General features: G+C 46.9%; 1 protein-coding gene across 4 annotated transcripts in view; it reads left to right on the top strand.

Annotated features, from left to right (window-relative positions):
- The window catches only part of LOC128884672 (serine/threonine-protein phosphatase 4 regulatory subunit 1-like), a 163,869-nt gene that overhangs the window by 49,785 nt on the left and 100,656 nt on the right, over positions 1–13,428 (top strand). The window contains exons 1-2 of one of the 4 annotated variants that reach the window (XM_054138187.1): positions 6,145–7,280; positions 8,560–9,842. The exons of the other annotated variants lie outside the window; for them this stretch is intronic. The gene's annotated coding sequence lies outside the window, so the exon portion shown is untranslated. Of the gene's footprint in view, positions 1–6,144; positions 7,281–8,559; positions 9,843–13,428 lie in introns of those variants that run through there. 4 annotated transcript variants of the gene reach the window in all.

The following is a 13,428-nucleotide window of genomic DNA, read 5'->3' as shown; positions in this document are numbered from 1 at the left end:
CCGCCATGCTGTGTGAATCGTATCGTAAGGGTCACAGCTTGGTCAAGAGCGCACGGAACTCGAGAAGCGGAGCGAGACAGCCGAAATTACACGACGCTTCGATAGCGGGCTCGATAATATCTATCGAGCTTACAGTCGGTTCCAGCGAGCGCGTTCCAACTGGGTGGCAAATGCAGCTGCAACTGAAATCGTTATTCTGGCCTGTTGAGCATATCATTCCCCTGTAAACTAAAATTTACAAAAATGCCGTGGAATACATTTGGGGTAATACTTTGATAATAGCTGTAACGCACACGTGTAGCACTAAATAAAATTAGGCTTTAAGGTACACATAAAAATTGTGTAGAACTTGGAATTAATTACACTCCAAATAGGAATTTGAATACCCAACATCCTTAACGCTTCAAAATGTTCATCTTCATTACCACATTTCCTTCTCGGTGATTCAGCTGTACTATACATGTAGCATATACCCCACAGTAATTTTTCCTCCGCTGCTACTATTTCTAAAAAATGGCGTAGCATTTGGGGCATCCTATACACCTTCGTAGTAAACTCGAACGCGTCGCGTGAATGAGAATCCGCCTCGACCGCATCCAGAGGATCGGGGAAAGTTGCGCGTAGGCGTTTGATACATATTTCGCGACCCCAAGAGATGTTTTCGTGGGCCACGCATGTGCGTGTTCGAGGCGCGTAGGGCACCGACGCGTTACTCCACACGCTCTCTCGCGAGCTCGCGGTTCAATGTCGTCAGAAGCAGTCAACAACAATGTGTAACCGCTAAAAATACTCTCTCCCTTTCCTCTCGGGTGTCCCCTCCCGTCCTCGGCGCTGGTGTGCCCGTTCATGACTTTTCTTCGTCTCCTTGTTTCTTTCTCCGTGTCACCGAGAACCGAGGCCAATCCCGGCCTCGAGTAAACCGCTGCCTCCGCGCGGTTTCCTCTTCGAGCCTCTGCGCGGTTTTTTGAGACTTTACATCTTTTTTCCGTTTCCTCGTGGACAGAAATCGTCGTCTATTTCTGCGTCGTCACGGTATCGTACCTTTCATCGAAATAACATCGTGTTTGCACCTCTCGCGGCGTTCCGCGAACGTAAGCACTAACGTCATCGCGTTTATGTCACAATAATAAAGAGGTATCTGGCAGATAAGCAAGATTATTGCGAGCGTACGTCAGCGACGCTATCAATTCCACTCGTTTATGCATTCTGGCTACAGTCTGATTCACGAGAGCTGTCAAGATTTTCCGAACACGAGTGGAGGATATTTTCAGGTCTCGCTTCGATACGCCGTTACTCTGATTCCATTCGACAAATGTTCTTCGTTCGATAATGATTCTTAGTCTATGATCAGAGTAGAATTGGGCATCGTGGAATGAAAATATTTAGAAATCGAGAAGGGATAAGGAGTCACTGTTGCCATTGCATCCCGAGGAGGAATTTTGTTGAAGGTTGATTTCGAACAGAAAAAGGTATTCAATCAAAGAAAAATATAATTATATGTAATTGATGTTAATTTAGCCAAGCGCCAAGTAAACGCGCTGACTTGATCGTTACAGAGTCTCTTACAGACTAAAAATGGAAGGAAAGAGTCGTTCGGTCCTTTCTGGAGTTGCAATAAAATTGAACGGTGCCGGTGGGGATAGACGTTCGCAGGTATAACGTAGGGCTCGTCGCCTCGCGTTCACGCAAAGTGAAACCCTCAAAAACCCTCAAAATACTTGATATTATTTTTCTTCAACAAGTTTAAATGAAAAACGGATGCCTTTCGTTAGGTGGTAATGTTACTTATCCTTGTAAGAGTATAAACGAAAAATAAGGCACGGAGATTCGAACCGACAATCCTCGGATCTACAGTCGACCGCTTTACTTACATGAGCAACCCCGTACCCTACGTTTCGTGTTGTCGTTTGACTTTTTATTTTTGGGTATGGGAGGCGCGGATACTACATCCTTTTACTTTGATTTTGTCTATCTTCTATCATCGATTACTACTCAGTTCGGCGGTATGTACCGCGAAAATGAATAAAATCGTGAATCATCGCGATACATGGAAATTAGCTTCATCATCCTCGTCGCGCGGCCTTGCGACGCTCTAGCTTCCATGTTATCGCACGCGATACAGGTATTGAGTTTCACTTTTCTAATCAGGCGAGTCTCATAGACATACCGCGAATCGCCATTCGCGGATTCGTTGAAATTACTGCTACTCAAGAAAATCCGTGAGTCACTTTACTACAGTGCAGTAAGCTAACAATTTCATATGTTTCTGAAAACTCTACGCTCGATATATATTTATGACAACCGTTATTTTCGCTCTCCCTGGCCTTTTTATGACTATTAGCTACCTGGGTATTAAGAAAGTGCAAGTTCTGCCGCCGTACCTTGTTACCTGGTCAGTTCCAATCGTACGCTCGTCCGAATACCACCTACAATATCTTTTATACTTTCTTCCACCGTTTGCTCTATTTAAATATATATAATTATTTATACGATATACGGGTACGTTATTTTTATTATAATTCCTTGAACACCCAGCAATCGTTAATTTTGCAAATATGGCCCCCATTGATCATCTTCTTCGAATCTGCGGTTCGTTAAAGGAAATATCGCTAGACAATCTCCGCGAGGTGCTTAAGCGAATCTCAGCTCAAAATCCAGTCGAATGAGAACACCGCCAGGTTGATCCGTGTCGACGACTCCTCCAAAGTCCTTCTTTGCGCCGTCGTCGACGTAACTCGCGGTAAGTTGGTCCGCCGACTGGCTTAATTGCTAATTAATTCTAATTGATAATTCCCTCGATAGTGTTAGCCCGGGAAGTAATCTCAAAGCATGTTTACGCGAAAGTTCTGACGCGCAATCGTCGCTTCTTCGCCTCCTGGGCGTCTCGGGCCTCCTCTGCTCTATCTCGCCCTCTCGACTCATTTTCTTTGAGCGTTGATTTTTCTACGCGAAAATTGACGAGCTAAGGTCCTCGTCCCGTGTACACGACAGATAATGCAAATTTCACTCGCATTTGAATCGAAGGCAATCATTGGGGAAATGTTAAGTCGATGCAACGTTGTCTCTTAATGGGTCGGAGATACGTTTACGCTATTCGTTAGTCGTATCCACGGTACGTCATACGTATTTGTCTTTATTGCTTCCTACTCGATGCCAATTTAACGTTCCAATCGTGTAATGGACTCAAAAGTGCTGTCCGTCACGCGAGCATTACACCGCGGCGAGACGTTTGGCGCCTAAAATAAACTTTCCGAGCGAAGAAGCGCGGGTGTATTGTATCGCGGATAAAAAGAGCAACGTAATACTTTATGCAACGGCAATAACACAGTGTGCGCAACGTAAAGCAAATATTTGTGCGCGGAGTCCGATCGAATCGCAGGCACGTGAATGCTCGCGAATCACGAACATTCCACGGTGGAAAGAAACCCTCGCGACAATCCCGTTCACCCTTTCTCTGATCGTGAAAATTCTCGAGGAATTGCTATCTCTTTTTATTAATTAAAAGTTTATCTGGACTTTACACTCTAAACGTGCCGTTTGAAACAAATTATCTACGTTTATTACGTCAATTTAAATCTGTTATTCTAATTCTGATGCATAAATTCACACTGTATCGACAAACACATCGAAATTAGCGAAATCTGGACAAGATTTTTAGCCAGCTCTAGCCTTCTAGCCGCTCCACTCGAAGCTCGAAGGATCTAGACGATTGTTATGCGCAAGGCTCGCGTTACGCGGAACACCGATGACGTGTACGCTCATTAGCGTTCAAATGACGTAAAAACGAAAAGTCGGCGAACATTGCGTTATCGTTCGACACTGTCATGGAACGACCTCGAAAGCGATACCTACGCGGGCACACGTGAGGAGAGAGAAATAAGAGTCACGTGGCGTTTGACGTCGCAACGATGCAGCATTTCATTCACGATGATCGATTTCATTAGCGAAACATCGACGTTCTGTCTCGAGCGAAACCTTTGAATCGACCGACGACGCTCCGCATATCGTGGAATAAATTTCCACTCGACATATTGATTTATCTGGCCAGAACGTGCACGCCCGTTTCGCGATGATCAGCGACCGATGACGCGCGACGATAACTACTGACGTTTCGTTCTGACGAAAAGCTCGCGGTATCGCGTGTTCCAGCTTTCCCTGCCGTGTTTCTCCTCGCTCGTAGACGAACCCTTGTTTCCACGTATCGAGCCCAATGGAAAGTTCTCGCGTTTCCCTCTCGTTAGACGTCCCTGCGTTATTATTACAGAAATTGAATCGTCGAATCGATAACGCAATATCTCTTAGCTCTTCTGGATGTTTCCGCGATCCCTTCTTGGAAATTCCGATGCTTGTAGCAGAAGTAAATATTGGCGATTGCGCAAGGTCGCGACAAGCGATGAATGAAACGTTGTTGATACCAACCGACGAGAGAAACCGATGCTTCCTGGTGTAAACTGGAGAGGCTTCCTTTGGATAAGATAGTTTTGCCAGTATTGCGAATAGCTGGTTTAGAGGTCATGGTTCGTTAACTATCGATTTCAATCGAGACTTCTATTCATTTTTCTGGAATTAAATCCTAAAGGAAATTTTAATTCTAAATAACACAAGTTTCTGTCATCTAGAATTTTCTCTAGAGATTCTCAAATATACGATACATTAACAAGAACTCCTTTCACTTCCATCCACATGATGTTTGGCCACAAAACCAACCTGATATATCATTTTTCCTATTCTCGAACAAACTCTGCGCGTATCTTTTTAGTCTTTGATACCATACATGACTCCAATCTCCAACCCGTGTCTTTTTAATTCGATACAAGAGTCTCCGTGGCATGGGTCGCGGCGATCTCTGGAATTCGTCCCGCGGTGGTCGCCGCGCGTGGAAGAAAGCTTGTACGAGTCGCGTGTTCTCACGGGTGCCAGTCCAGAGGCCACGAACAAATCTAATTGGTTACGAGAGCGTGTTGGTTACGGCTCATTCCAGAAAACGGAGTGTAGGAGCGATACGTGTGTCGCGTTGGCTCGCGTCGGTGGTGGAGCGTGCACACCGAGAAGCGACGAACCATCGCATACCTACGCACACGAGGTACGGTTTGTCGCGCACACCGTGTCATACGCTATTTTCCTGTGTGTCCCAGCGTCGAGGCGCTCGGATTATAAGGAATGTCGACGAACAGTGCTATTTCTGCCATCTCTATTCCGTAACAATCAGGGACGTATAGAGCAACGCTCGCTTCCCCTGCAATAATCTTCGTCCCTCCGAGCGGATTACGCGCGCTTTGTCCATATTCGCGTGCCACCTTTGAAACCACCGTCGTCGCTATTCTTTGCTTCTCGTTGGTCTCGATCTTCCCGTGACCCAAAAATTCCTACGTTCCTTTGTAGTTTTACTTTTTCTTAAAATGTTGTGCCTTGATAAGGGTCCAGGGTATCGATACGTCGCGAAGGTTAAAATTTGTCGCGATAACGTTACGGGAGCGCAGAAACGGCGGCATGAATTTTTCAAGCGGGAAAAACGGGCCACGCATGTTCGTCTCACGTGACAGCTCGTATCGGTAGAATCCCGGCGACCTGTGCCACATAATTTTCCGTGTACACGGTGCCAGAGAGTAGCGTTGTGTCACGTTACACTACTTCTCCACCCCGTGTGCACTCATTTGCACGAGTACGAGGGCTGCGTGTGCGTACGCGCGTACCGCGGCTTTTATCGCGCACACGCACGCACACACGGACACATCGGGCCAGTACAGCGCCACCCCGAATACCGGATGTGACGACACTCGCGCACTTGGCCCGACGCACTCTTGAGATGGTCTCCCCTCCTCCTCCTCTTCCTCTCCCTCACGCTTCGTCTCCGTCTCCCTCGGTTTCTTCCTCCCTTTGCCCGTCACCGTTCCCCGACCCTGGCGTCCCCCTCCGTCCCCCACGCGCCCCGTGACGGCGTACACTGGCTCGGTATACGCGAAAGTCCCTGCTCCCCCGTCACCCCACCGCCCCACACGCCCGTTGGCCTCCCCTCCTCGACGGGGCGCTATTTACCCTCGTAGTTCCGGCGACGACCGAGAGCGGCGCTGTCCCCTCTCTTGCGTCGCATCTCGTTCGGTGCTTCTGGACGTGCACGGCGTCCGACTCGCGCCACCGCGCACAGTCCCACGCGGATCTTCGCGCGCGTCTGCTCCGTCTGTCGAGTGTCAATCGCGAATCGCGGTCTTTGTCCGTAGTGCCAACGCGTATACACGGGGCCCTTTCGTCGTTTGTTCACGATGCCATCGTACGCCGTTACGACGTCGTACGTTCTCCGCTCGGATCGAGTGTGCACGCGAGATGTCACGGTGCGCCAGGAGGATATCTCGAGATGCCGCCGTCGCCCGCGCGTGTGCCACCAACGAACCGCCACGAGAGAGAGAAAGAGAGGCGAGCAGAAGAGGCGCGACAGACGAAGAGAGAAAACACACTCGCGCGGCCATTTTAACTGCGCCGTACGCTAACCCGGGCCACCCAGTGTGTAGTACGAGAGACCAGAGAACCGCCGTCGCTCTTTCCTCGAGGCTTAAACTGCGTCTCTCGCGTGTGCGCGCTTTGCTTCTGCGCACGCGACTCTTCGTACATGTTTTCTCGCAAACGTGCGTGTTCGTGCGTGCGTGAGCAAGCGGGTTCGTCGCGTGTATTTACTGCGCATACTTTCACGGTTTCCCACGTAGCGTGGCGTGCGTGCGGTGTGGTGCCGTCTTTCGTTACGCTCGATCGTAGACCCAGACAGAATTGACAGCACGAACGGAATGGATCGTCGACGGTGTGACACGGGGAAGAAGGCACGCGAAACGAAACGGCCGAACGCGGAACGTGTCCCGCTCGACCGATATGTTTGCTTGTTTTCACGACGGGAAGCGCGGCGATCGGGTCGGGATCCGTGAGAATCGTGGAAACCCGCGAGGGAAACACTACACCGCGGAATCCCTTGCGAAAGCAATCATGGGAACCACAACAAAGAAACGGGTCAGTCCTGGCGTATCGAAAATTTGTTCAGCCGGTAACAACGGACTTGACAGCGACAGGGGTTACCCTACGATAACCCGTACGGTAGGAACGGAACGCTATGGATGAAATTGGAAGTGCGCGAAAGCAAAAGAAATACACACGCAGAGATACACGTACGCATAACCCGCCGAAACTGGGGAATTATCGGAAACGGATCGAGTGACGAGCAAGAAATGTGCGAGACACGCGAAATAGAGAACCACGAGCTAGACACAGCCACGGGAACGAGGAAAAGGATCGAAAACGTAAGTCATACGTATCGGAAAGAGGTTAGAGAGACGCCGCGAAGTGGGAATAAGGAAAGTTCGACGTCCGTGGGGCAACGGCGGGACAGAGGAACGACTTATCGTGCGCGCGACGTAGGTACGAATGAAGAACCGCCGCGTGACTCTGAATCTGCGCAGTAAATCGCGTTCACGTGAACGCGGCGCCGAGTACGGGCGATCGTCACGAGGAAAGCTTTGAAACTCGACCGCGTCACGAGTATGTACGCCTCGTAGAGATGGCCAGAACTTTATTCGAATAATTGATAACGAACGGAAACTCGCCGTGACGACTTTCTCGCGTTAGCCGATCGAACAATTCCATAAGCTAGTCTTCGTCGTGGAACATATTTTGGTTCCACTAGCAGAGCCTGGATTGTAGTAAGACGGAAATGTTTTTAAGCTCGTTTACTCTCCATTTTTGTAATATCTTCTATATCGACTATCTCATTTTCTTCTACAACGTTTCTCGCAAACATAATCTCCATGGGGACGAATTGCTTTGCTTTGATAGAACAAAAACACAATATAAGCCTCGATTATTTGTTTTTACACTATTCGTTGGCATTCCAACGTTCAAGGTTCCAAAACTATGGAACATTAAAATTAAAATAAATTGTTCTAACTTTCTACGATTTTTCTTCGACACTCGGTCATTAAGATACCAAAGTCATGGATAACCAAATCAGAAACAATTGTATTTCGTGTCAGAATTAGACATCAAAGTTTGTTTTTCCCTTGTCTAAGCGTTTCGTCCATCTCTGCTCGTGCTTTCGCGTGTTAAGCATCGTCTTTCGCGTCTGCTCTTCTGGTTCTGTTCGCCTTTCGGGCATCGTTCGTCGGTCGTGCAACGTATCCCCCTTCTGCGAAAGACGTGAGCGACGCGGTGGCTTACGTAATGCCCCAGCGATAAGGCGGATAACGGCGTCGCGGTTTCGAACCGGCCACCGAAGCGGCGCCTCTATTTTCGAATGTGCGAGTCACACGTTGCCGCTTAAGGAGGGAGGGATTCGAAACCCTGAAAATGACGAAATTTTCCGGAATTTTGTTTTTTAAACGAAATTGCATTACGCGAACATAGAGAATTTCTGGGGCATATCTAGACAGGAATCGAGGGGGTACGATGGGGATTAAAAGTTACGAAAATATCGTGTCGACTCGGTGGAGGAATATAGTTTTGGGAAAATCGATACGGATTCGATCGTCGACGCGTACGTCAAGGTGATCCGAGCGGCGAGCAACTAGAGCGTTCCTTTTCCAGTTGTTGACCTCTGGCCAGTCAAGGACGCGGCATTCCAGGATGGCAAGGTCGGCCAATGGAATGGAGTTTTCCTCGATAGACGAGACGCGAAATGTATCGATCCTCGAATACATCAGGAATGAAGAACACGAGCATGGAATGGGAAATATTCGAGCCTTAACCAAACATCCAGCACGAATTCACGAGATAAACGAAGATAAATTTGCAACCAATCCTAAAGTCATAGCAGATGTTTCTACCATCCTTAATGCAAACATCTCCGATGATTACGCTAACCATCTTGGGAGCACCCTGGAAGATAACACTAGACTCTTACTAAATAAAGAAACGATTATGGAGGGACTAAACGATGCAATAGAGAAAACAAAGGATTCTTTTCGAGACCCAGAGAAGATACCGAATGGTTTATTATCGAATCAGAGTGAACCATCGATACAACACACGTGAGAAGAAGATCGTCCTGGACTACACACGATAAAGACCATAGAGGAACCGAAGGAAATCGGTGAATTAAATGGAGGAATGGAGGGACCTATGGTTGGCCACGTGGTGGTTGACGTCCGAAATCTCGAGCCACGTACGGCGATGATAACGCTTTAGAGAACCAACGGCGTGACTCATCGGCCGCGTATGCGAAACCGAATCAGGCTGCACGATATTAAAATCGTGCAACGTTTTGCAATTCACACGGGTGCCCCGGCGACAGGAGACGCGTTTCACCGCCTCGTGGCTCGGCTCTGGTGCTAGATCCATCGCATCTCGAGAGTCCTGCTATCGTTTTCTATCTGAATTGGAGATGTCGCGTCAAAGGATTGGTCCGGCGTGTGTGGTCCACGCGGCCCCGTGTGGAACCGTCCCGTAAAAAAATTCTTTTCGGCGGTGACACCAGCCAGGCAATTGGCGTATCAAAAAGTTCGCTTTGGAAAGATCGGTAGAGGGGAGCACCAGTCAAATGGTGGGGCATCGCGCCTCTCGCATGGTGGACGGAGCAAGATGGCGGCCCGGGTTAAAGACACGTGAGAATTGTGTTGGAGCATCGCGACCCTGAATAATGTCCGCGGTGGCACGTGTATCGACGCGCAATTTTCATTTCGACTCGACCTCTCGTCGCGACGTCTCGTTTTTCGTCGGCCACGAGCCGCCTTTACCGAGAGACGCACCAGTCGTCCACCGTTTCTTTTCGTCCGTTCGAATGGCAACACCCATGATGTGTCTGACGTGCGTCGTTCGACGCGATTCGACCCAATCTGCCGAGTAACTACATAGAACCAGCAACCTGGAAGGTAAGAAAGATGGAGATTTGATCGTTAATCGCATGCACTGGGAACTCGCGGCGTGTAACTTCAATATTTGGACGCTTTACAATTTTTACTTTGTCTGTGACAAATGGTGGACATTTGTCGTATATGTATATCGAAACGTACCAAAACTAACCAAACAAACGACGTTGTTTTATATTAGAGCTCTTATTAAAACTTCAATTTAATGCTCTGGTTATTCTACACATTATCGTAATATATCGTCGAGTATTTTTTTCACGAATAACTTTCTTTTATATGTTTAGCCATCGCGAATAATTTCCAGCGCAAGCGGTTCAAATTTAAAAATTGTTGTTTCACACTGCTACTACTTATGCCGCTATCGTGAAAGTGACATTCAACTGCTGACAAATTTATTTATTTATTTCTACGCATTAGCTGCTAGATATATCAAAAGTCTTGTCCGTTTTTTTACACTAAACATTGCGATTAACCAGTAAAAAAAGAGCCGAACTTGCGAAGAAAAAATTGAGAAAAGGAAATAGTCTGTACTCGTCTAGTCTAAACTAGAATAATGTACGATCGATTTAATAAGTCATCGTGGCCATCTTTATCGCTTCGTGTATTCTCTCGGAAGCTTTCAACTTTATTGAAACGAGGAAGAACAGCTCCCAAGGATAACGTATCCTCTATTTGTAAACAGAGGAGCGTCATAAGAGAAACGATTAACATAGGGCTCGGATAAAAACGAAAAGCGTAATTTAATCGCGGTCCCATTGTGCGAGCCAAGTTCTCGAACAAGCTCTTTCTGATTTTGCATTTCAACTTCGAGTAAATATAACTGGTTGGAAGAAAGGTGCATTAACCCTTTGTGGATGGACATTTTGGAGCGCGAATATTAAACAGGACTGGTCGGTTTTCGAGCAGATGGCAGGAAAATAACGCGTATCAAAGAATCGCTTCGACCAGCGCACACGTTTAGTTTAGGTCTCTCGAAATAATTTTTTACATTCGACGAAAAAAGATAGAGTCTACGAAAACTGAGGAAGTAGTCGAGGAAACTCGGGTTTTAACGGCGAAGAAACGAGAAAGTATTTAGTTATGCTAGGAGAGTTCCGACGAATCGTTGACGATGGAAGGAAGAAAAGAGTGCAATGTTGGTTAGCGAAGCAATAACGTTATGCCAAGTTCCATATGCAGCGGGCAAGCAACTGCCGCTAGCACTAGTAATTACTGGTTTACTACTTCGCGGTTCCGTTCGAACTATTTGCATTTTCCTGTAATTAGAACCCTCTAATCCCTGGCAGCGTGGACTAGAAGAGCCTCCCGGAAGAACACGTCCTGTGCGATCCAAGTTTCCCTCGCGAAAAAGAAACGATTCGCATTCGTAACGCGCCCTCGTTTCCGTCAGTTTTCCTCAATTTTCGAAACTTCTAAAACTAGGAATACTTCAGAATTTTCTACGAACGGTCTATCGTTCCAATTATTCTTCGAATGTCTCGGGTAGTGTTCTATTAGAACAACTTTTAAAAATAGGAAGGGAGTATCTCGCTAGTCTCTTCAATTCTATATGAACGAGTTCAAATTCCACATAGGGGACATTTGTTCTATAATTTCTGTACGTCGACAGTCACATGGCGTTTTACACGGCAGCTCCACAGTAATCGTTCACAGAGTCGTATCGACGATACTCGAAGAAATTATTGACCGAAAAATCGTTATGTCTGTGACCCCTGTTGCACGGGGCAACTCGCATTCACGTTTCGACCTGTCGCGACCAGTCTGGGATTCAGAGGCAACTGGTATCATCGGCAGCTGAGAAGAATGTCTCTCAGGGGTAAACTCCGTCCAAATGGTTCCGTCCATGCCACCCCAGATGCGCGAAAGCTACCGTAGACTTTGTAATTTTTATTTCAATTTATAAAGTACATCGAATCCGTACATCCACTCGCCTCCGTTTCTCCTACTAATTTAACCCGTCTAAACGGTCATTATTTTTAACAAGTTACCGTCGTACCTTTGAACGCTTCAGCAGTTGCGCCTTTGAGAACTTGAATCTATTTCGAAGCACCTACTCGTACCGATATTCTTGGATTTCACGTTATTATAAATCGCGCCTCGAAGTAGGACAGGAAATAAAGGAACTCCCGGCGCTAAGATTCTTGAAGTTCTCGCTTCTATCGAAAAGAATTTCATATCGACAGCCGAGCGATAAGTTCGACGTCGATACAGCTGCGATTCATAGTCGCGTTGAAAAATTCAGTAGGTACCTCTGGAATGGAAAAATTCCGATGCATTAGACGGTATCCAAGGAGTTAGCATCGTGATTTTATTATTACTCCAAGCGTCGAGCGTATTCGAATCAAACTTTATACTTCGGCATTTTAAAGGTATCGATCTGTTTTAATTTACTATTCTCATCTGAATTTACGATACTCTTCCTAGTCGTAGACACGTAAAATACTCGATGCTTCGAATAAAAAGAAGAAAAAAACATATCGTTGACTATGATCTGCCTTTGCAACCCCTACTAGCATGTAGAGAATCATTCGAACAGAGTATACCCTCCAGAGTCATTCTTCTCAGCCTCCTCGGAGAAGGTTGGCGCAACCGTTCTCGCTGATTTTCATTTGAATGCGTCGAGGACTGTTTTCTTAGGTCGCTGGGCGTCGAGTAGCTCGCTGACAAAGAGTCAAAGACACGTGCCGCCGATCGCGCTCCAAACTTGTCTGAGAACTTCTCAACGTGACGGCGAGGAGGGGTGTGTTTCTCTTACGGGGGTTGAACGGTTTCCACGAAACACGGCGGAGATACGACGTTCGGGGAACCGTCGACAGCCGATGAAAAAAAATTGGTAACGATATTACGTGCTTAAGGGCGAATGCAGAAGGGGTGTGTCCGAGAGCGATGGCTGTCGGAAGCTGTAATGGAGATTGATGGCTGGCCAACGCGCGGGAAAAGTCGATGCTGGGAAAGTAAATTAGCACGCGGATAGATCGAGCTTAAAATATTGAAATCGGCGATGGAATAGTTATCATCGTCATCCTCCTCCTCGTCCGCGTTCTGATTCGTCGATATCTAATTTTGGTTACTCGATATCGAGCGGGTTTTGCGCGATACAATTCCAGCCACGGCGTCGATGACGCGTTTCGAATCGCGGATTGAAATAATCGGGTCACTTCGCGCGATACAGGAAGAGAAAAATGCCGGCAGCTTTGACGGGGTTACCTCGTTTCGCAGATGAAGAGAAGTTGATTTTTGTTGTTGCGTTTATCCCGAAGTTGCCGAAGCTTATCCATCGCTTACGAGATAACTTTTGACACATCGTGGTAGTATCGTTAATAACTCGTATAATATTCGTACGAATTATGTACAAAAATTCACGCAGCGTCTTCTTAGGCACGTTGATAGGCACAAGTTTCATTTTAAACCATCGTATGCTCTCGTTAAGGAAAATTTCGAAGGTAGTCCATTTTCCGACTCGTTGCACGACATTACTCCCTTGAAGCTCGTTATTGATTACAGATTAGAAAATTGCTCTTACTCGCATTTTCTTGAAGATGCTAAAACTTTGAAATCATTAAGAATATTATGTTTAACCGTTTGAGTC

The sequence above is a fragment of the Hylaeus volcanicus genome, chromosome 2 (assembly GCF_026283585.1).
Source record: "Hylaeus volcanicus isolate JK05 chromosome 2, UHH_iyHylVolc1.0_haploid, whole genome shotgun sequence".
Lineage (NCBI taxonomy): Eukaryota > Metazoa > Arthropoda > Insecta > Hymenoptera > Colletidae > Hylaeus > Hylaeus volcanicus.
Note: the sequence above shows the minus strand (reverse complement) of the source record. Positions and strands in the feature narration are given on the sequence as shown.